This window comes from Ranitomeya imitator, chromosome 3, assembly GCF_032444005.1.
Source record: "Ranitomeya imitator isolate aRanImi1 chromosome 3, aRanImi1.pri, whole genome shotgun sequence".
NCBI lineage: Eukaryota > Metazoa > Chordata > Amphibia > Anura > Dendrobatidae > Ranitomeya > Ranitomeya imitator.
The window spans coordinates 479,257,144-479,279,329 of NC_091284.1; positions in this window are offsets into that span (position 1 = coordinate 479,257,144).

A 22,186-nucleotide genomic window follows, 5' to 3' on the forward strand; every position below is an offset into this window, starting at 1 on the left:
GGCATTGATGCGGGGTGTCAGCTGTCACATAGAGCTGACACCCGCACCCGATCCCGGCGGCATCTTCCCCCATCTGATTAAAAAAAACTATGCAGGAGCCCAAGCCATTTTTGTTCAGAAAAATATTTTTTTAATAATTTATATACATTAAGCTGCACACACTGTACTAATTGTATATGTGACTTACATCTATATATCTATCTATTCTATATGTATATACTGTATGCATACAATAAATAAAGATTATTATTATGCAATCCATCTTTTCTTTCCTTTTGGGTCCCACTGTGATTTTACTGTACGCGGCTGCTGAACTGCTGGCTTTTCAAAGGACATTGGTGTGTAAAAATCAGACAGCACTTGCATGGTCCGAGTGCTAAGCGTTTTTTTTTTTTTGCACCCAGCAGTACCAGCAGTACCAGCAGTTTTGGCTGATATAAGATCGGACTGGACCATGGGTATAGTAAAACTTATTATTCAGTTCTTCCAGGTCGGGAATGCTATGTATAAGCCCTGAAAGGTGATGGCTAGGGTTGAGCGACTTTTACTTTTATAGGGTCGGGTTTCACGAAACCCGACTTTCTCAAAAGTCGGGTCGAGTGAAATCGGCCGATCCTATAGAAAAGTCGGGGTCGGGGTCGGCCGAATCACGAAACCCAATGCAGTGCAATGGGATACTCTGGTTCCCAAGGTCTGAAGGAGAGGAAACTCTCCTTCAGGCCCTGGGATCCATATTTAAGTGTAAAATAAAGAATTAAAATAAAAAACATTGCTATACTTACCCTCTGACGCGCCCTGGTACTAACCGGCAGCCTTCCTTCCTTAGAATCAGTGCGTGAAGGACCTTAGATGACGTCGCGGCTTGTGATTGGTCGCGCGACCGCCCATGTGACCGCTCACGCGACCAATCACAAGCCGCGACGTCACCGAAGGTCTTTCAAGCACTGATTCTTAGGAAGGAAGGCTGCCGGAAAGAAGCAGGGCGCGTCCGAGGTTGAGTATATTCCTATTAGGCCCAATCTATCAGTAAAAAAAGGATGATCGCTAAATGGCATAGTGAGGAAAAAAGTAAAAATGCCAGAATTACATCTTTTTTGGTCGCCACGACATTGCATTAAAATGCAATAACGGGCGTTCAAAAGATTGTATCTGCACCAAAATGGTATCCATAAATACGTCAGCTCGGCACGCAAAAAATAAGCCCTCACATAACCCAAGATTATGAAAAATGGCACTTTTTTTATTTTTAACAAAGTTTGGAATTTTTTTCAACACCTTTGATAAAAAATAACCTATACATGTTTGGTGTCTATGATCTCATAGTGAGCTGGATAATCATAATGACAGGTCAGATTGAGCAAACCTAGTAAAAAAAAAACAAAGAAAAGTGTGGGATTGTACTTTTTTTTTGCAATTTCACCGCACTTGGATTTTTTCACTGTTTTCTAGTACATGACATGGTAAAACCAATAGTGTCGTTCAAAAGTACAACTCGTCCCGCAAAAAACAAGCCCTCACATGGCCAAACCAAAAATACCTCTGGTCGTTAAGGGGTTAAAAGATTCTGTAACTGATTTACTTGTTTGTTATATGTAAGTACATGGCTATTGTGAGGTTAATCAAAAATAGTTTTTATACATTTTTTTTTGAACATCTACTCCTTGTCTTTAGTCTGTATATAAGTATGTATAAAAGCAGTACGGTGCCATTTAGCATATTTGACCAATATTGTGTTTTTTATTGGAGTGTTAATAAAAATAGGATTATGATTATTAGAAGAGAAATTAATAATCTAAAATATTTGGACCTAATCCATTTAGTTCACATTTTCATGGAAATGTACATAAATGGGATTCGACAAAATAGTTTATTTTCTCCATTGCTTATTGACCCTTCTGATTATGTCATTAATAATAATAACATATGGTTGCGAGGATTTCATTGAGCTATTGAAAGCCTCTGAAATTAAATGGGAATCTATCACTAGAATCAACCCTCCCAAGTCGTCTATATGGGAATGTAGGTTATAGGAAACTGAATAAAGCGTTACCTTGATATCTGCGATCTGATGTCTTATAACCGAGAAATCCATGCTTTTCTTATATGGAGAGGATGTTGCCTGGAGGATAACTCCACCTCCAGAGCTTATTTTAACTAGAAGATAGAAGGGGGAGTTACCAGTGTGAACCATGTAGCTAAGGCTACGTTCACATTAGCGTTGCGCCGCCGTGCGTCGGCGACGCAACGCGCGACGCACGCTAAAACGCGCGCAAACGCGCGCAAAAACGCGCGCGTTTTGCGACGCGTGCGTCGTTTTCCGACGAAAATCGGACGCACAGAAAATGCTACAAGTAGCGTTTTCTTGCGTCCGACGCTAGCGTCGGAAACGACGCACGTGGCGAAAAACGCCACCAAAACGACGCACGCGTCCCCTATGTTAAACATAGGGGCGCGTCGCCGCTGCGTCGCCGGCGCGTCGCCGGCGCAACAGCGACGCACATTGGCGGAACGCCAATGTGAACGTAGCCTAACACAGAACAGGAGAAATGAAATGTTTCTTCTTGCAAATACATTTTTGCAGCTCTTTGAGGTCTGCTGTATTGCAAAAATATTGCAAAATGTCTGCCTATAAGATGGAAACTGAAGCTGACAGGAACCTGCAGATGTATCAGTTAGTTGTGCAGTGAGATTAGGAGAGCAGAGAGCGACCATTACACATCACACTGGTAACTCCTCTTCATGTAAAATAAGCTCGAAGGAAGAGTTGTCTTCCTGGCAGCATCCTCCCCATAGCCTGGAAGAGGTCATTTAAACAAAGTGCTAAAAGATGATTTATCAACAATAAGGCATCTGATATGAGGCATACAGGTGGGACATTTTTCAGTAATCTATAACCTGTATGCCCTTATTAATGGTTTAGATTGTCAAATGTGGTGACAGATTCCCTGTCAGTGAAAACAACAGATCAACTCTGCCTTGAACAAGTCTGTCAGCTCAATGTGGTGTCGGATTATGCTTCTAAATTATAATCTATGGCAAGGGAAGGGTAGAGGAGGAATGAGGAGCAGAGAGAGAAAATAATCAGAGGGAGCAACAGAAAGATCATACCGCTCTTTCTAACATGTCTTTTACTTCACTACAGAGCTTTAAGCACATCCAATGCTGCTGTAAAATTTCCCCAATACTGCTGCCTTTTTCTGCGTGTGTAAAAGTGGAATTATGATCTGGAATCTCTTTGTGCTGAGATCTATATGGGAGAGATCATAGCAGCTAGTTTCCTTCTACCAGCTCAAAGTCAATTGTAAATTAAGTGATAAAGCCTGCAGAGGAAAAATGTAAGGAAAATGCAGGATATATATATATATATATATATATATATACAAAAATAGTATCAATCATTATTTATTGTGCACATTAATACTTATTTTGAAAAGTTATTTGAAAGTAAAGTTACCCTTTCTCCTCAATGTGCACATGAAATAGTTATGGCCAAGCAGTAATATGTATTCAACAGAGAGAGAGGGGAGAAGGCTACTGCCAGATATCAGTTTCAGGGGTTTATCTCCCCTGAAAATAACAATATTGGTGAATGAAATTCCAAATCAGTGCATCTGACGCGCCTACAGGGCAGTGGGGTACCGGGTCCGGTCGCAAAGGGGAATATCATGGTGGCTGCGACCCGGTCCGTGGCCCTGGGCATCAACGTTAAAGGGGTTAATGTTCAAAGTTTGTCGTGACGCCACCTGTGGAGTTCGGTCAGAAGTGGGACCGACGCTGCATTAGAGGGGTCCCCTGGGGGATGTTATGGCAGCCCATATGTTACACTTCCCAAAGGTGAATCGGGGTCCCCAGGGGTCCTATAGTGTGTGGCGTAGATGGTGTAGCCAGTGAATAAATAGAGGAGACAAGTGATAAGTAAAGTTGAGCGACTTTTACATTTTTCGGATCGAGTCGGGTTTCGCGAAACCCGACTTTGTCAAAAGTCGGATCGGGTGAAATCGGCCGATTATTTCGAAAAGTCGGGGGCCGACTGAAACACGAAACCCAATGCAAGTCAATGGGGAATCAAAGTCGGCGGCAGCGAGTGGAGGACAGGAAAACACCTACAGTGCCCAATTTAATGCCAAAAATATCAATTCTTATTACTTAAGCTTGTCAATTGTCTTAATTTACTTTATAATAATAGTTAGGCATTGAAAACTGGGGGTCATTTGGCTAAAGTTGTGGGGGGGTAGGGCTGGCTCAAGATTTTCGTGGGCCCAGGAAATGCAGAATATGTCACAGCGGTGGAGCAGGGAGAGGTAAGTATTTCAACTTTGCAAGTGCTGTGATCCTGAGCAAGCAGGGGGGGCCCACTCATTGGCACTGGCACAGGGCCCCTCATAGTATGGTGGTGTGTTTGACGGCTGGTGGCGCCTCCCAATGGCAGAGACACTTTTGCGTACCTTGAGGGGCCCTGTGCCAGTGACATTGCCAACGAGTATGCCCCCCACCTGATGGAGGAACCTGCACTTTCATCTGCACCTTCCTCTTTGTCCCCATGTAAGGTGGTATAGTATGCGGGAAGGGGAACCTGACTTTTAGCAGGGTCAGATTCTGTCTGTGTAGAGTGCAAGGGGAATGTAGTGGTCTGGGTCAATGTACCAGCAGACTCATCTAGCAGTGGCTGGGCAATGGGAAGGATGAGGAGGAAACACAGATATAGGCCCAAATAATAAAGTAGGCTAAATGCAGTTCAAAATTGGTAACAGGACTAAACAGGCGGCATTGCTTTGTTCAGTGGAGGAAAGCTGTAATGAGTGGCAGAAACAGTTAGTAGGCCCAAATAATAAATGTCTGCCAAAAAATTTTTCATAAATAAACAGGTGGCATAGCTAGGTACAGGGGTGGGCTCCTCTGCTGAGTAGTAGACAGTGGTAGTTGGCGCAAAGTATTAACTGGTCTAAATGGAGGCCAGGGCCCCTGTATATTTTAACTATCATCTATCATTTCAACAAATTTGTATTGGCAGTGCCATTGAAGGATTTAACAGCACAGACTACACAGTGGTGGAGCAGGGAGAAGTAAGTATTGCAAGTGGTAGAGCACTGTTCGAGCTGGGGGGAACACTCTCTCGTGGGCGGCGGTATTGGCACAGGGCCCCTCATATTACGACGGTGTGTCTGATGTTGGTTGTGCACCACCACCATTAGAGACACTTCATTGTACTATGAGGGACCTCCGTGCCAGTGCCGTTGCCCAAGAGTGGGCCCACCAACCTGTCCAGGCAAACGGCACTCACACGGGTGCTTGCGCCAGGTGGTGACCACGGCCCTGTGGGGGGAGTCAGCCCATTTAGTGATGTATAAAAATGGCCTATGGTGGACATTCAGCAGCTGCAAATGGAGGAATTGGAGAAGTCAGTAAGAGGAGGCCAAAAGCAAGACATTTTTCAGTAAAGCTACGTGTCAGCAGGGGAAGGTGGGGCAAAATAATTTGAAATCCATGATTGGTTCATTTTAATGAAGGTTAGATCATCAACATGCATCTGTTGTGAGGTGCACCTTTCCACTGACTGATTGCCTCAGTGCATGGACAATGCAGTCTTTGACATGCTGGTGGAGGGCTGGGATGGCTTTTCTCGCAAAGATGTGCCGATTGGGTAGGTCATATCGTGGTACTGCATAGACCATCAGGTCTTTGAAAGCTTCGCTTTCAACCAACCGGTAGGGCATCATCTCTAATGAGATTAGTATAGCAATGTGGGCGTTCAAACCCTGTGTACGTGGATGAGAGGATGAGTACTTTCTTTTCCTAACAAGAGTCTCTTGTAGGGTGAGCTAGACTGGAGAGCTGCATATGGTGGAACTAGTGGTGGTGGTGGTGGACATGGCGGATTGAGAGAGGGTTGGTGATGGTATTCTTGATGTTGGCCTACATACAGTGTTTCCTACCAATAACCTTGTGATTCCCTGACTGCATTGGCCTTGCGACTATACCTCCACATTTGCTGCTGGTGGTGTCCTTACCGGTGGGCTTACAGTGAGGGAAGCAATGTAGCGTTGCTGACTACCTTCATTCTGAGCAGGTGCACCAACGGTACGGGACATTTGGTAGTTAGTCCAGGCTTGCAAGTGCATGCTGGTTAAATGTCTAAGCATGCACATTGTATTTAAATTTTGAAGATTCTTCCCTCTGCTAAAGGTCTTTGAGCATTTCTTACAGATAACTTTTGACTGATCATTTGGATCTTGGTTAAAAAATTGACACACTACACTTTTCCTACTATGTAATACCTTTTCAGGCATTGCACGCTGTACTACTTTCACCGGATGGCTACGCTGTCCTAAAACTGTTTTTGTTTTTGACAAACATTTTTGGCCTGATACGGGCCTGCCAGATGACAGCTGTTGCGATGTAGATGGCTGCTGCGGATCATCCTCCTCCGCTTCTGAGCTACTGGCAGCGGCACCCTCTTCCCCCAATGGTTGCCAATCTGGGTCAACAACTGGGTCATCTATCACCTCCTCTTCAATGTCATGTGCATCTTCCTCTGTGTCACCGTGTAAGGTGCTATAGCGTTCGGGACGGGGCACCATAGTCTCATCAGGGTCAGATTCTGGCTCAGTACACTATTAATATAACTATACACTATACACTATAATAATCTAGCTGTGGCTGTGCATCAGTGCACTCCATGTCCGATTCATCTTGTAATGGGCAGTTAACAATTTTCCTTTCTAACCCAGGCACGGTATGTGTAAAGAGCTCCATGGAGTAACCTGTAGTGTCGCCTGACGCACCCTTCACTTTTGGTTTGGGTGAAGGACACAAGGAAACGTCTTGTTCCTGACCGGGAGCATCCACTGATGACTAACTGCTTTTATATTTGGAACTTTCTGAAGAGGAGGCGAAAGAGCTAGAGGCTGAGTCAGCAAGGAAAGCCAAAACCTTTTCCTGCTGCTCCGGCTTTAAAAGCTGTTTCCTACTCCCAGATAAGGGAGCCTGGCTCAACACCTCCAGCCTTAGGTGCTATTGTGCTTTTGCCACTGCCACCAGATGCACCACCACCATCAGTACCAGCTGGCAACCACCGCCCACAGGCTCTTCCACCAGACTTCCTCATTTTTTGGAAAATCTAACCAAAATAACAACCATTATATGGTACTGTAAAACAAGGTAGAAGGTGCACATCCAGATGACATTCGTGTAATGTGTATGGGGGCCTTTAGATGGTTTCTTTCAAACAAATACGACCAAAACAATGCCAAGATTCACATTAAAATATATTTTTTATTACATATTTTCTAAAATCAGAAAAAAATGTACATACACAAATCACTAAAAAACAAGGATACCTCAGAAACATGCACTAGGTAGCAAGTACATATAAACCTTAGACATGTCTGCCAGATCTTTTTTCCTTTTTTCCCAAAATGTACTCATATATTTGTTGTGTATCATAAAATGACATAGAAAATTAGAGAAAGCAAATGTAGCACGGCAGAGAATTAACAACAGTCTGTATAACTAGTGTCCCCAAATGGTAGGTAAATTGTAAAGGCCTTGTGGAAAACTGCATGATAATGTTAGTTAATGTCAAGATATGCATATCAGAAAAAATTACATATAATAATCCTTACCACAATGGTGATAAAACCAATATTGTATACAGGCATGAAAATTATATAGATCGAAGTGTTAAGTAACTCAGATATTAGTAAGTAAAGTTCAGCTCACCATGTCCATGTATGGAAGCCCCAACGCGCGTTTCACTCTGCCGCTTCAGGGTGGCGTTTTTGTTAGGAATTGTGGTTCTGTGCACTAACCTGGGAATGGGTTGGGTCAGATGCAATGGTGCTCTGGTTGCAAGTGCCGCCATTGTCCTGACCCTGGAGACGGAGCTACCACACTCGCAGGGAAAGTGTTCCAATCTTTTGGAGCATTGTGTTCTGGAGTAGTTGGATTTGATAGGATGCCATATCTCCCACGAATTTCACTGCCCCGGTGAATATGAGACACTGTGTTCCCTAATTGCCAGGCAATGCAGGATACTGCTGTGCCTGGTTCTAGGCAGTGGTGGGATTGTGTCCATTCTGCTATGCAAGTTAGCAGGAAGTGGTTATCTGAGGATGATTGGGAGGTAGGCAACACCTGGTCAGATCATTCTGTATCAGGCAGGCTATTTAACCCTGCTCACTGCTCAGTTCTCTTCTGTTTATTGAAGTTCCTATGTGCTTTGGAGGTGAGTGGTGCTGGCAATATTGGTAGCTATCTTTTCAGAGTTTTCTTTAGGGTATGTTCACACGTTCCTGATTTCCATCCTTTTTTTTTCAGGACTGTTTTTTAAAAAAACTGCAGCTCTTGGCAGAAAACGCAGGTCCTTTTTTTGGTCCTTTTTTTGTCCTTTTTTGATGCTTTTTTTGATCCTTTTTTTGATCCTTTTTTTTATGCAGTTTTCTATGCAGAGTCTGTGTGTTTTCTAGGAAGTTTTTTTAGGGTTAAAATGGCTGAAAATACCCTAACCCTACCCCTAACCCTACCCCTAACCCTAACCCTACCCCTAACCCCACCCCTAACCCCACCCCTAACCCTACCCCTAACCCTACCCCTAACCCTAACCCTATTCTAACCTTAGTGGAAAAAAAAAAAATTCTTAATTTTTTTATTGTCCCTACCTATGGGGGTGACAAAGGGGGGGGCGGTGTCATTTACTATTTTTTTATTTTGATCACTGAGATAGGTTATATCTCAGTGATCAAAATGCACTTTGGAAGGAATCTGCCGGCCGGCAGATTCGGCGGGCGCACTGCGCATGCGCCCGCCATTTTGCAAGATGGCGGCGCCCAGGGAGAAGACGGCCGGACGGACACCGGGACGCCGGGTAAGTATAAGGGGGGGAGATTAGGGCACGGGGGGGCATCGAAGCACTGGGGGGGGCATCGGAGCACGGGGCGGTGGGATTGGAGCACGGGGGGGCGGGATCGGAGCACGGGGGGCAGCCACACTCCACCCACGCACTTCCGCCCGCTTGCCCGCACTTCCTGCTGCAGCGGTTCTGCACCACAAACCGCAGTAAAACCCGCAGATATTTTTTTCATCTGCGGGTTTTACTGCGGGTTTGACCTCACAATGGAGGTCAATGGGTGCAGAACCGCTGCGGCTCCGAAAAAAGAAGTGACATGGTACTTCTTTTTTCCCGCAGCTATTCAGCGCGGCTTTTTTTTTTGATTTTCCGCATTGTGGGCACAGCAGTTCCTGTTTTCCATAGGGTACAATGTAATGTACCCTGCATGGAAAACAGCTGCGGACCCGCAGCGGGAAAATCGCGGCAATTCCGCATGAAAAAAAGGATCGTGTGAACATGGCCTTAGTGTTCTTCCTCTTGTCTCTTTGTGCTTTACTCCCCAGGGGTTCTTGCTGAGGTACCCACCTGGTTCTTGACTAGGTACCGGCCGTGTCACCAGACGCCAGCTGCCAGGCGACAGGTGGCCTGGGAAGGGCTGTGTCAAAGTTCCCCTTATATCTCTAGGAGCTGGGTGACGAGTTTTTGCGGCCCTCAAAAGTCCACCTAGCTGGGCAACTTGTGCCAATTGCATCTGTGGCTGCGCCTTTGCTGGTTGGGTACCAGTCTTGCTGGGTCTCTCTGCCTAGCGCATAACAGTTTTGACTTTGTCAAAAATGGGATATGTTTGATTGTAATCCAGTGCATCCTGCACTATACATAGATTGAGTTACCGAAGGTTAAGACTAGATAAGATCAATGTCTATATACTGTGTAAAATTTGTGTTCAACTTTCTAGTCCTATTGTCACATGGGATCAGGAAGGATTACATTTCCCTTTTAGGGCTGATTGGTTCATGTGCTTTAACCTACTTCTGGATTTAAAATTCACTCCATCGCCCTTCTCCTTGTTAAGCTTGATAGGCATGTCTTTTTTCATCCAGTTGAACAACTTTATTTGTCCAATCTTTAGCTAACCGCACAGTTATTTTAATTTATCCAGAAGATCTCTTGGCTGGAAGTCGCTTCTATACAAATTCAATAGTTTTTTTTTTAAAGGAATTTAAAATGTCTGCATTGTGTTAACAAAGTACATACAAGGAAAATATTCAGGAGCTTGGTATGAAAAGAAGAGATATGAAAAAGTTACAGTAAATTACACAAAACAAGCTTTTACTTTCAATTGAATGCATGTCATTTCAATCAGACGTATTACAATACGTTTCACTCAGTGGAGTTAACTTTAGAAAATGTGCCATATCTACATTTAACACTGTGGAAATGCCACATAAAATATTGTATATGCTCTAGAGATAAAGACCAAAGAACATAAAGACACATCAAAAGGCTTGCTGAGACACAGTACAATTATTTTTTTTGCCTAGAATGCCCATTGATTTGTGTACGTAATCTCTGATACGAGTACAGCCAACTTAAAGGATGCTATGTGATAGGAAGATAGCAAAATTTAGAGATACTAAATTTCAAGATAGAAAACTCAATGGGTAAATGATTTATCATGCATGAATAGTACAGAGGAGGTTTTTTTGGGGGGCAGGGGCAACTTATATTATTTGGGAACACTATGCAACGCTTACTGTTGCATCATTTTTCTCTGATTTTCTTTTTCATTTACTGTATATTAGGCAAAATAATTCACTTAGTTTAAGTTAACATGCTTCCTCGTCTAGGTCTAGGAACCTGTTTAACAATCTGATAGCACAACTGGAAGACAAAATGAACTGATGTTTGAAAATGGCGTGGCATAGATAGTCAGATTTTTTTAAATGTAATTGTTGATTTGTGGCTGGAAATCCAGTTTTAGATGTGTTGTATGGTTTCTGCCACATGGAGGTATGATTAAAATATTCAACAACGTCAGAGTCACAAGAAAAAAAGACCTTGTATAGATATTGACTTTCCTGTTTGTGGTTGTAAAATACTGTTGGATTTTAGAATGTATTTTTATTGTTTACACAGTGAAGACATTGGAAAGTGTAATGGCATTTACATGGCATGAATTGTTGGGTTGGTAAATGTTGAATAATGCCTGATTCCATCTAATACATAAGGACCAGGTATAGAGGTAACACTAGAAAGGTAATAGACCTTATTGACATGGTAACTAGGACTGGGAGTATAGCACTATTACTCAGCCTAGAAGCTGAAAAGTCATTTGATTGTGTAGGATGGTCATTCATCATATGCAACTTAAGCTCAATTTGGAATCTCAGGACCATTTTCTACTGCTTTAAAGAGTTAACATGCGTTATCTCAACCTTTCAAATCTATAATGGAACTTGCCAAGGTTGTCCCCTATCACAGTTGGTCTCTGTAATGTATTCAGAGCTCCTCTCAGTTGTTATACGCCTCAACCCAAATATCAAAGGAGAGTTCGTAAGAGATAATGAATTCAAACTGTTTTAGTTTGCCGATGATGTATTACTGACTAATTGGATATCGCCCTTCTCAACCTGCATGCCCTTTCAAAATGATTTTGCTACCTCCCAGTCTATTAGGCTAATAACAGTAAGACAGAAGATCTTCCCCTCAATGTGGCCAGTCCATTGTTAAGTTCGTTTATAGAAAACTATAAATATAAATGGATGGACTCATCTCTGAAATATTTGGGGATTCATTTGACCTCCAACTTTAAATCACTGTAATAACATAATTATTTTCAGTTGTTTCTTGAACTTGAACGATTACTGAATAAGTAGAATGGTCTTCGATTACCTCTGTTTGTGAGAATATACGCAGTCAAAATGACTGTACTCCCCAAACTTGTATACCTGTTTGCCTATTTGTGTTCCCTATAGGGAGTTAGAAAGCTTTCAATTGTTTATTCTACAATTTTTTTGGGCCCATAAAAGACACAGAAGTAAGAGCAGATTCTAATAACAAGCAAAACGAAAGGTGGCCTGGAGGTACCAGATGTGATTAAATATTACTGGGCAACTCATCTGCGTCATATTTCAGCCTGGTCTACTCTCAAAGTATTCTCCAGATGGATGGTAATTGAAAAATTGTGGTTGGCCCCTATCTACCCAAACTCCTATCTTTGGGCAACTACCTTAAGCAAATTACACTCTTCCATGTTGGGACAAATAACATTAACATTCACTAAAATAACCTTGGATACATGAACTAAAAAAATTCCACTAATGTCTGTACACTCCCCGATGACCTCACTCCTATAGTATTTAACTCTACATTACCTGACAGTTTGAAAAGTTTTTTGCTTTGTGGCTACAGTTGACATGCATACAATGGTTCTACTATCCTTTGAGACTCTACACTCCCAGTTTGGTATACCATTTAACTTTCACTATCATTACATACAAATCAGACATTATAATCAGCTAAGCAAGATTAAGATGAAATGATCTCTAAAAGGACTAAAGTTAAAGGTGACAAATTTCCATTATATTTTACGCCGAAAAAAAAAAAAAAAAAAAAAAATATCTATAATATAATGCTGGGAGCGTCACTCTGTCCGAAGCCTTTATAGACTGCGCAAGCGCAAGCGCCGGCGCAGTCTGAGCCTCACAGAGTGACGCTCCCAGGAGATCGCGGTATGCGTAAGCACTAGTGTTGAGCGATACCGTCCGATACTTGAAAGTATCGGTATCGGATAGTATCGGCCGATACCCGAAAAATATCGGATATCGCCGATACCGATATCCGATACCAATACAAGTCAATGGGACATCAAGTATCGGAATGTATCCTCATGGATCCCAGGGTCTGAAGGAGAGGAAACTCTCCTTCAGGCCCTGGGATCCATATTAAAGTGTAAAATAAAGAATTAAAATAAAAAATATTGTTATATTCACCTCTCCGGCGGCCCCTGGACATCAGCGGGAGGATCCGGCGCCCGGCACGGCTTCTTTCTTCAAAATGCGCGCCTTTAGGACCTGTGGAATGACATCCCGGCTTCTGATTGGTCGCGTGCCGCCCATGTGACCGCCACGCGACCAATCAGAAGCCGCGACGTCATTCCTCAGGTCCTAAAAGGCGCTCATTCTAGGACTTTAGCTGAGGAATGACGTCGCGGCTTCTGATTGGTCGCGTGGCGGTCACATGGGCGGCACGCGACCAATCAGAAGCCGGGACGTCATACCACAGGTCCTAAAGGCGCGCATTTTGAAGAAAGAAGCCGTGCCGGACGCCGGTTCCTCGCGTAGATGTCCAGGGGCCGCCGGAGAGGTGAATATAACAATATTTTTTATTTTAATTCTTTATTTTACACTTCCGATACCGATACCCGATATCACAAAAATATCGGATCTCGGTATCGGAATTCCGATACCGCAAGTATCGGCCGATACCCGATACTTGCGGTATCGGAATGCTCAACACTAGTAAGCACTGAACGCACACCGCGATCTCCACCGGAGAGTCAGGGACCGCCAGGAGGGTAAGTATGAGCTATATTCACCTGTCCCGATCCACCTCTGCGCGCCGGCATCTTCCCGCTCCTCGGCCTGTGACCTTCAGTTCAGAGGGTGCGATGACGCGCCTAATGCACGCCGGCGCCGCCCTCTGACTGACCAGTCACAGCCAGAGGACCGTGAAGATGGTGGAGCGCAGCGTGCGGTGGAACGGGGCCAGGTGAATATAGTAAGTGCTGGGGGGCCTGAACTAGCGGCGATACCGGCACCTGACCCCCACAGTGTGCCGGTGTTCCCGCCTGCTCAGGCCCCCCAGCACTCGGCGGGACCCGGGACAAGTTACTGCGGCTCTAAGGTAAGAGCTCCCCGGCTGTGCTGCCCCGGCACAGAGCACTCGGTGTACTCACCAGGGCGGCTGTACGCCGGGCACGCTGCTAACTACGGGAAACTTCTGGCCGTCACCGCCATGACTCACATCATCATATGATCTCACTGTGACACCTGTTGTGGAACTACAACCCCCAGCATGCAGCACAGATCTACCCTACACTAATCAGAGTGCAGAGCACAGTAATGGAGTTTCCTTTCCACAGTCCTATATAATAACGCTGCAAAACCGGGAGCCGCTGTGCCGTGTGTATTGTGTCCATATACACCCGACTGCCCCCTGTATAGTGTATGTGTGGGGATTGCGGTGTGGCCCCCTATACAGAGAGGAGCCCCCATTACTGCAGGAGGAGCCCCCACAGCACAGGCTGGTGACCCCGGGAGATGATGACTGCAGATACCAGCATGGATGGCAGGAATATGCCCCCCCATTCCGTCACATCTCCTCCAGTCCCTTTTTTCCGGCTGTCACCTCTCACCTAACAAAAATATTCAACCTTTCCCTCACTTCCGGTATTTTTCCCTCCTCATTTAAGCATGCCATCATACATCCATTACTTAAAAAACCATCCCTCGATCAAAACTGTGCCGCTAATTATAGACCTGTCTCTAATCTTCCCTTCATCTCTAAACTCCTCGAACGCCTGGTCCACTCCCGTCTTACCCGCTATCTCTCAGATAACTCTCTTCTCGACCCTCTTCAATCTGGCTTCCGCTCTTTACACTCTACTGAAACTGCCCTCACTAAAGTCTCTAATGACCTACTAACAGCTAAATCTAATGGTCACTACTCCATGCTAATTCTCTTGGATCTCTCTGCAGCATTCGATACTATGGATCATCAGCTCCTCCTCACTATGCTCCGCTCCATCGGCCTCAAGGACACCGTTCTCTCCTGGTTCTCCTCCTATCTCTCTGACCGATCCTTCACTGTATGTTTTGCTGGTTCCTCCTCCTCTCACCTTCCCCTTACTGTTGGGGTTCCTCAAGGATCAGTCCTAGGCCCCCTCCTCTTCTCATTGTATACTGCCCCTATTGGACAAACAATCAGATTTGGTTTCCAGTACCATCTCTATGCTGACGACACCCAATTATACACTTCTTCTCCTGTTATCATGCCTGCCTTATTAGAAAACACCAGTGATTGTCTTACCGCTGTCTCTAACATCATGTCCTCCCTCTATCTGAAACTAAACCTGTCAAAAACTGAACTCCTCGTGTTCTCTCCCTCTACTAACCTACCTTTGCCTGACATTGCCATCTCCGTGTGCGGCTCCACCATTACTCCAAAGCAACATGCCCGCTGCCTTGGGGTCATCCTTGATTCTGACCTTTCATTCACCCCCCACATCCGATCACTGGCTCGCTCTTCTTACCTGCATCTCAAAAACATTTCTAGAATTCGCCCTTTTCTTACTTTCGACTCTGCAAAAACTCTGACTGTTTCACTTATTCATTCTCGTCTGGACTATTGTAACTCTCTACTAATCGGCCTCCCTCTTACCAAACTTTCCCCGCTCCAATCTGTCCTGAATGCTGCTGCCAGGATCATATTCCTCACCAACCGTTACACCGATGCCTCTACCTTGTGCCAGTCATTACACTGGCTACCCATCCACTCCAGAATCCAGTACAAAACTACTACCCTCATCCACAAAGCACTCCATGGCTCAGCACCACCCTACATCTCCTCTCTGGTCTCAGTCTACCAACCTACCCGTGCCCTCCGCTCCGCTAATGACCTCAGGTTAGCATCCTCAATAATCAGAACCTCCCACTCCCGTCTCCAAGACTTTACACGTGCTGCGCCGATTCTTTGGAATGCACTACCTAGGTTAATACGATTAATCCCCAATCCCCACAGTTTTAAGCGTACCCTAAAAACTCATTTGTTCAGACTGGCCTACCGCCTCAATGCATTAACCTAACGATCCCTGTGTGGCCTATTTAAAAAAAAAAAATCAGGTTCCTCGCATCATGTTCTCATTCACTTTATGCTTAATAGCCCTCTGTGTCTGTACTGCTACATACTTAGGCAGTTAACTGGTTCATGCAGCTTTACATGAACACCCGAGCCTTACACTATGGTCGGTCCGAATAACTAAAGCAATTGTTACCATCCACCTCTCGTGTCTCCCCTTTTCCTCATAGTTTGTAAGCTTGCGAGCAGGGCCCTCATTCCTCCTGGTATCTGTTTTGAACTGTGATCTCTGTTATGCTGTAATGTCTATTGTCTGTACAAGTCCCCTCTATAATTTGTAAAGCGCTGCGGAATATGTTGGCGCTATATAAAGAAAAATTATTATTATTATTATTATAATATACACCATGCCTGCTGCTAGAATGATCCTATGTATTTCTATAGCGCCAACATATTCCGCAGCGCGTTACTAGAAATAGCATGGGAGAAATATGTAGAGATAAGATAATGTGTGTGTGACATATGTAATATAGACCCATAGATTGTGTGTGTGTATATATGTATGTGTATATGTATGTATGTGTATATGTATGTATGTATATCTATAATATAACGCTGGGAGCGTCACTCTGTCAGAAGCCTTTATAGACTGCGCAAGCAAAAGCGCCGGCGCAGTCTGGGCCTCACAGAGTGACGCTCCCAGGAGATTGCGGTATGCGTAAGCACTGAACGCACACCGCGATCTCCACCGGAGAGTCAGGGACCGCCAGGAGGGTAAGTATGAGCTATATTCACCTGTCCCGTTCCACGGCTGCGTGCCGCAATCTTCCCGATCCTCGGCCTGTGACCTTCAGTTCAGAGGGCGCGATGACGCTCTTAATGCGCGCCGGCGCCGCCCTCTGACTGACCAGTCACAGCCAGAGGACCGGGAAGATGGCGGCGCACAGCGGTGGAACGGGGCCAGGTGAATATAGTAAGTGCTGGGGGGCCTGAACTAGCAGCGATACCGGCACCTGACCCCCACAGCGCGCCAGTGTCCCCACCTGCTCAGGCCCCCCAGCACTCGGCGGGACCCGGGACAAGTTACTGCGGCTCTAAGGTAAGAGCTCCCCGGCTGTGCTGCCCCGGCACAGAGCACTCGGTGTACTCACCAGGGCGGCTGTACGCCGGGCACACTGCTAACTTCGGGAAACTTCTGGCCGTCACCGCCATGACTCACATCGTCATATGATCTCACTGTGACACCTGTTGTGGAACTACAACCCCCAGCATGCAGCACAAATCTACCCTACACTAATCAGAGTGCAGAGCACAGTAATGGAGTTTCCTTTCCACAGTCCTATATAATAACGCTGCAAAACCGGGAGCCGCTGTGCCGTGTGTACTGTGTTCATATACACCCGGGTGCCCCCTGTATAGTGTATGTGTGGGGATTGCGGTGTGGCCCCCTATACAGAGGGGAGCCCCCATTACTGCAGGAGGAGCCCCCACAGCACAGGCTGGTGACCCCGGGAGATGATGACTGCAGATACCAGCATGGATGGCAGGAATATACACCCCTGCCTGCTGCTAGAATGATCCTATGTATTTCTATAGCGCCAACATATTCCGCAGCGCGTTACTAGAAATAGCAGGGGAGAAATATGTAGAGATAAGATAATGTGTGTGTGACATATGTAATATAGACCCATAGATTGTGTGTGTGTATATATGTATGTGTATATGTATGTATGTGTATATGTATGTATGGATATCTATAATATAACGCTGGGAGCGTCACTCTGTCCGAAGCCTTTATAGACTGCGCAAGCGCCGGCGCAGTCTGGGCCTCACAGAGTGACGCTCCCAGGAGATTGCATAGTAAGCACTGAACGCACACCGCGATCTCAACCGGAGAATCAGGGACCGCCAGGAGGGTAAGTATGAGCTATATTCACCTGTCCCGTTCCACCGCTGCGCGCCGCCATCTTCCCGGTCCTCGGCCTGTGACCTTCAGTTCAGAGGGTGCGATGACGCGCTTAATGCAGCGGTGGAACGGGGCCAGGTGAATATAGTAAGTGCTGGGGGGCCTGAACTAGCGGCGATACCGGCACCTGACCCCCACAGCGCGCCGGTGTCCCCGCCTGCTCAGGCCCCCCAGCACTTGGCGCCCAGCGACCATAGGTGAGTATGGTATTTTTTTTTTTACATATTGCAGTAGCATACGGGGCATATACAATGGAGCATCTTATGGGGCCATAAACCATAATGGAGCATCTTATGGGGCCATAAAACATACTGGAGCAGTGTACGGGGGCATATACTATGGAGCATTTTATGGGGGCCATAAACCTTTATGGAGCAGCGTATGGGGCATATGGATGGGAGCAGCACATGACAGAACAGGGGTGCAGGATGGGAGCAGCACATGACAGAACGGGGGCGCAGGATGGGAGCAGCACATGACAGAATAGGGCAGCACATGACAGAACGGGGGCGCAGGATGGGAGCAGCACATGACAGAATAGGGCAGCACATGACAGAACGGGGGCGCAGGATGGGAGCAGCACATGTCAGAATGGGGGCGCAGGATGGGAGCAGCACATGACAGGATGGGGACGCAGGATGGGGGCGCAGGATGGGAGCAGCACATGACAGAACGGGGGCGCCGGATGGGAGCAGCAAATGACAGAATAGGGCAGCACATGACAGAACGGGGGCGCAGGATGGGAGCAGCACATGTTAGAATGGGGGCGCAGGATGGGAGCAGCACATGACAGAACGGGGGCGCAGGATGGGAGCAGCACATGACAGGATGGGGACGCAGGATGGGTGCAGCACATGACAGGATGGGGACGCAGGATGGGAGCAGCACATGACAGGATGGGGACGCAGGATGGGAGCAGCACATGACAGAACGGGGGCGCAGGATGGGAGCAGCACATGACAGAATAGGGCAGCACATGACAGAACGGGGGTGCAGGATGGGAGCAGCACATGTCAGAATGGGGGCGCAGGATGGGAGCAGCACATGACAGGATGGGGACACAGGATGGGTGCAGCACATGACAGGATGGGGACGTAGGATGGGTGCAGCACATGTCAGAATGGGGACGCAGGATGGGAGCAGCACATGACAGGATGGGGACGCAGGATGGGAGCAGCACATGACAGGATGGGGACGCAGGATGGGAGCAGCACATGACAGGATGGGGACGCAGGATGGGTGCAGCACATGTCATAATGGGGGCGCAGGATGGGAGCAGCACATGTCAGAACGGGGGCACAGGATGGGAGCAGCACATGTCAGAATGGGGGCGCAGGATGGGAGCAGCACATGACAGGATGGAGACGCAGGATGGGAGCAGCACATGACAGGATGGGGACGTAGGATGGGTGCAGCACATGACAGGATGGGGACGTAGGATGGGTGCAGCACATGACAGAATGGAGGCGCAGGATGGGAGCAGCACATGTCAGAATGGGGGCGCAGGATGGGAGCAGCACATGTCAGAATGGGGGCGCAAGATGGGAGCAGCACATGTCAGAATGGGGATGCAGGATGGGAGCAGCACATGACAGGATGGGGACGCAGGATGGGAGCAGCACATGACAGGATGGGGACGCAGGATGGGAGCAGCACATGACAGGATGGGGACGCAGGATGGGTGTAGCACATGTCATAATGGGGGCGCAGGATGGGAGCAGCACATGTCAGAACGGGGGCGCAGGATGAAAGCAGCACGTCAGGATGGGGACGTGGGATGGGAGCAGCACATGACAAGATTAGGGCGCAGGATGGAGCAGCACATACCAGGATGGAGACCATATACCAATATAAATGCTCGCCAACCGGGCGTAGAACGGGTTCAATAGCTAGTATATACAGTTAGGTCCACATATATTTGGACAGAGACAACATTTTTCTAATTTTGGTTATAGACATTACCACAATTAATTTTAAACAAAACAATTCAGATGCAGTTGAAGTTCAGATGTTCAGATTTCATTTCAGGGTATCCAAATTAAAATTGGATGAAGGGTTTAGGAGTTTCAGCTCCTTAACATGTGCCACCCTGTTTTTAAAGGGACCAAAAGTAATTGGACAGATTCAATAATTTTAAATAAAATGTTCATTTTTAGTACTTGGATTGAAAACCCTTTGTTGGCAATGACTGCCTGAAGTGTTGAACTCATGGACATCACCAGATGCTGTGTTTCCTCCTTTTTGAAGCTCGTCCAGGCCTTCACTGCGGTGGTTTTCAGTTGCTGTTTATTTGTGGGCCTTTCTGTCTGAAGTTTAGTCTTTAACAAGTGAAATGCATGCTCAATTGGGTTGACATTAGGTGACTGACTTGGCCATTCAAGAATATTCCACTTCTTTGCTTTAATAAACTCCTGGGTTGCTTTGGCTTTATGTTTTGGGTCATTGTCCATCTGTAGTATGAAACGACAACCAATCAGTTTGGCTGCATTTGGCTGGATCTGAGCACACAGTATGTCTCTGAATACCTCAGAATTTATTCGGCTGCTTCTGTCCTGTGTCACATCATCAATAAACACAAGTGACCCAGTGCCACTGGCATCCATGCATGCCCAAGCCATCACACTGCCTCCGCCGTGTTTTACAGATGATGTGGTATGCTTTGGATCATGAGCTGTACCACGCCTTCGCCATACTTTTCTCTTTCCATCATTCTGGTAGAGGTTGATGCTGGTTTCATCTGTCCAAAGAATGTTCTTCCAGAAATGTGCTGGCTTTTTTAGATGTTTTTTAGCAAAGTCCAGTCTAGCCTTCTTATTCTTGATGCTTATGAGTTGCTTGCACCGTGCAGTGAACCCTCTGTATTTACTTTCATGCAGTCTTCTCTTTATGGTAGATTTGGATATTGATACGCCTACCTCCTGGACAAAGTTGTTCACTTGGTTGGCTGTTGTGAAGGGGTTTCTCTTCACTATGGAGATTATTCTGCGATCATCCACCACTGTTGTCTTCCGTGGGCGCCCAGGTCTTTTTGCATTGATGAGTTCACCAGTGCTTTCTTTCTTTCTCAGGATGTACCAAACTGTAGATTTTGCCACTCCTAATATTGTAGCAATTTCTCAGATGGGTTTTTTCTGTTTTCGCAGCTTAAGGATGGCTTGTTTCACCTGCATGGAGAGCTCCTTTGGCCACATGTTTACTTCACAGCAAAACCTTCCAAATGCATGCACCACACCTCAAATCAACTCCAGGCCTTTTATATGCTTAATTGAGAATGACATAATGAAGGGATTGCCCACATCTGTCCATGAAATAGCCTTGGAGTCAATTGTCCAATAACTTTTGGCCCCTTTAAAAACAGGGTGGCACATGTTAAGGAGCTGAAACTCCTAAACCCTTCATCCAATTTTAATGTGGATACCCTCAAATGAAAGCTGAAAGTCTGAACTTCAAATGCATCTGAATTGTTTTGTTTAAAATTCATTGTGGTAATGTCTATAATCAAAATTAGAAAAATGTTGTCTCTGTCCAAATATATATGGACCTAACTGTATATAATAGAGAAAAACCAACCAGCACTCTTAATGTGAACACGTGCAAGCTGCATCATATAGATAAAGAAGAACACAGCAGCACATGTACATGAATCTAGGCCACGTGAAAACACAGTGTTAGGGCTAGCGGAACGCACCGAGTAATAGGTAGATAGCTACAAGGTGCGTTCGCAGCCCAGGATCCACCGTGCAGAGATATCTGCTGCTAAGCAAAGGCGGATGGACTCTGAGCTCACACGTGGGTTAAGCTTCACCCCGTGTGAACTGATAGCGAACTCTGTTGCCTCACAGAATCGCGCTGTACACAAAACTAAAACCCTAACTAGGGTTGTGCTTGCTCTGGAACTCTTCTGTGCTAACCGCACACATGAAGGAACCAGATGCTAAGCCAACGGCTAATTGCCCCCGCTGACGCTAGCTGCCTGCCTGAGTGTACAGTCCCAATGCTACAGCTTCACACCACATAAGAACGGAGTGGTATAGTATCCACTGGCATAAGCCAAAACACATTTGATACTAGCGCATGGCCGTGCGGCCATGCGAGCCTTAAATAGTTGCAGCACGTACAGGGCCTTAAAAGAAGGACCAATGGAGTTGCTGCAGTACCTGAGCATGTGACCCTAGATCTCCACTGAGAGATCTTGCCCTGGGCATGCTCAGAGTGCAAAGCAGGACTTAGTCCTAGCACCTACAAGGACCTTCCAAGAAGGACCAATGGAAGTTGCTGCAGTACCTGAGCATGTGACCCTAAGATCTCCACTGAGAGATCTTGCCCTGGGCATGCTCAGTGTGTGCAAAGCAGGATTTAGTTAGTCCCAGAAAAGCCTGCTCGCCGCAGATCAGTGCAGGGTACAATAGCAGAGCCTGGAGAGGTAGTAGTAACCCTTTGCACAGTATGTGTCTCAGTGAGACGCTGGGAGCGACGTCTCCGCTGAGCAGGCTGCGCTGCGGCTGATGCAGAATGGGAGACCGCAGCAGACACGG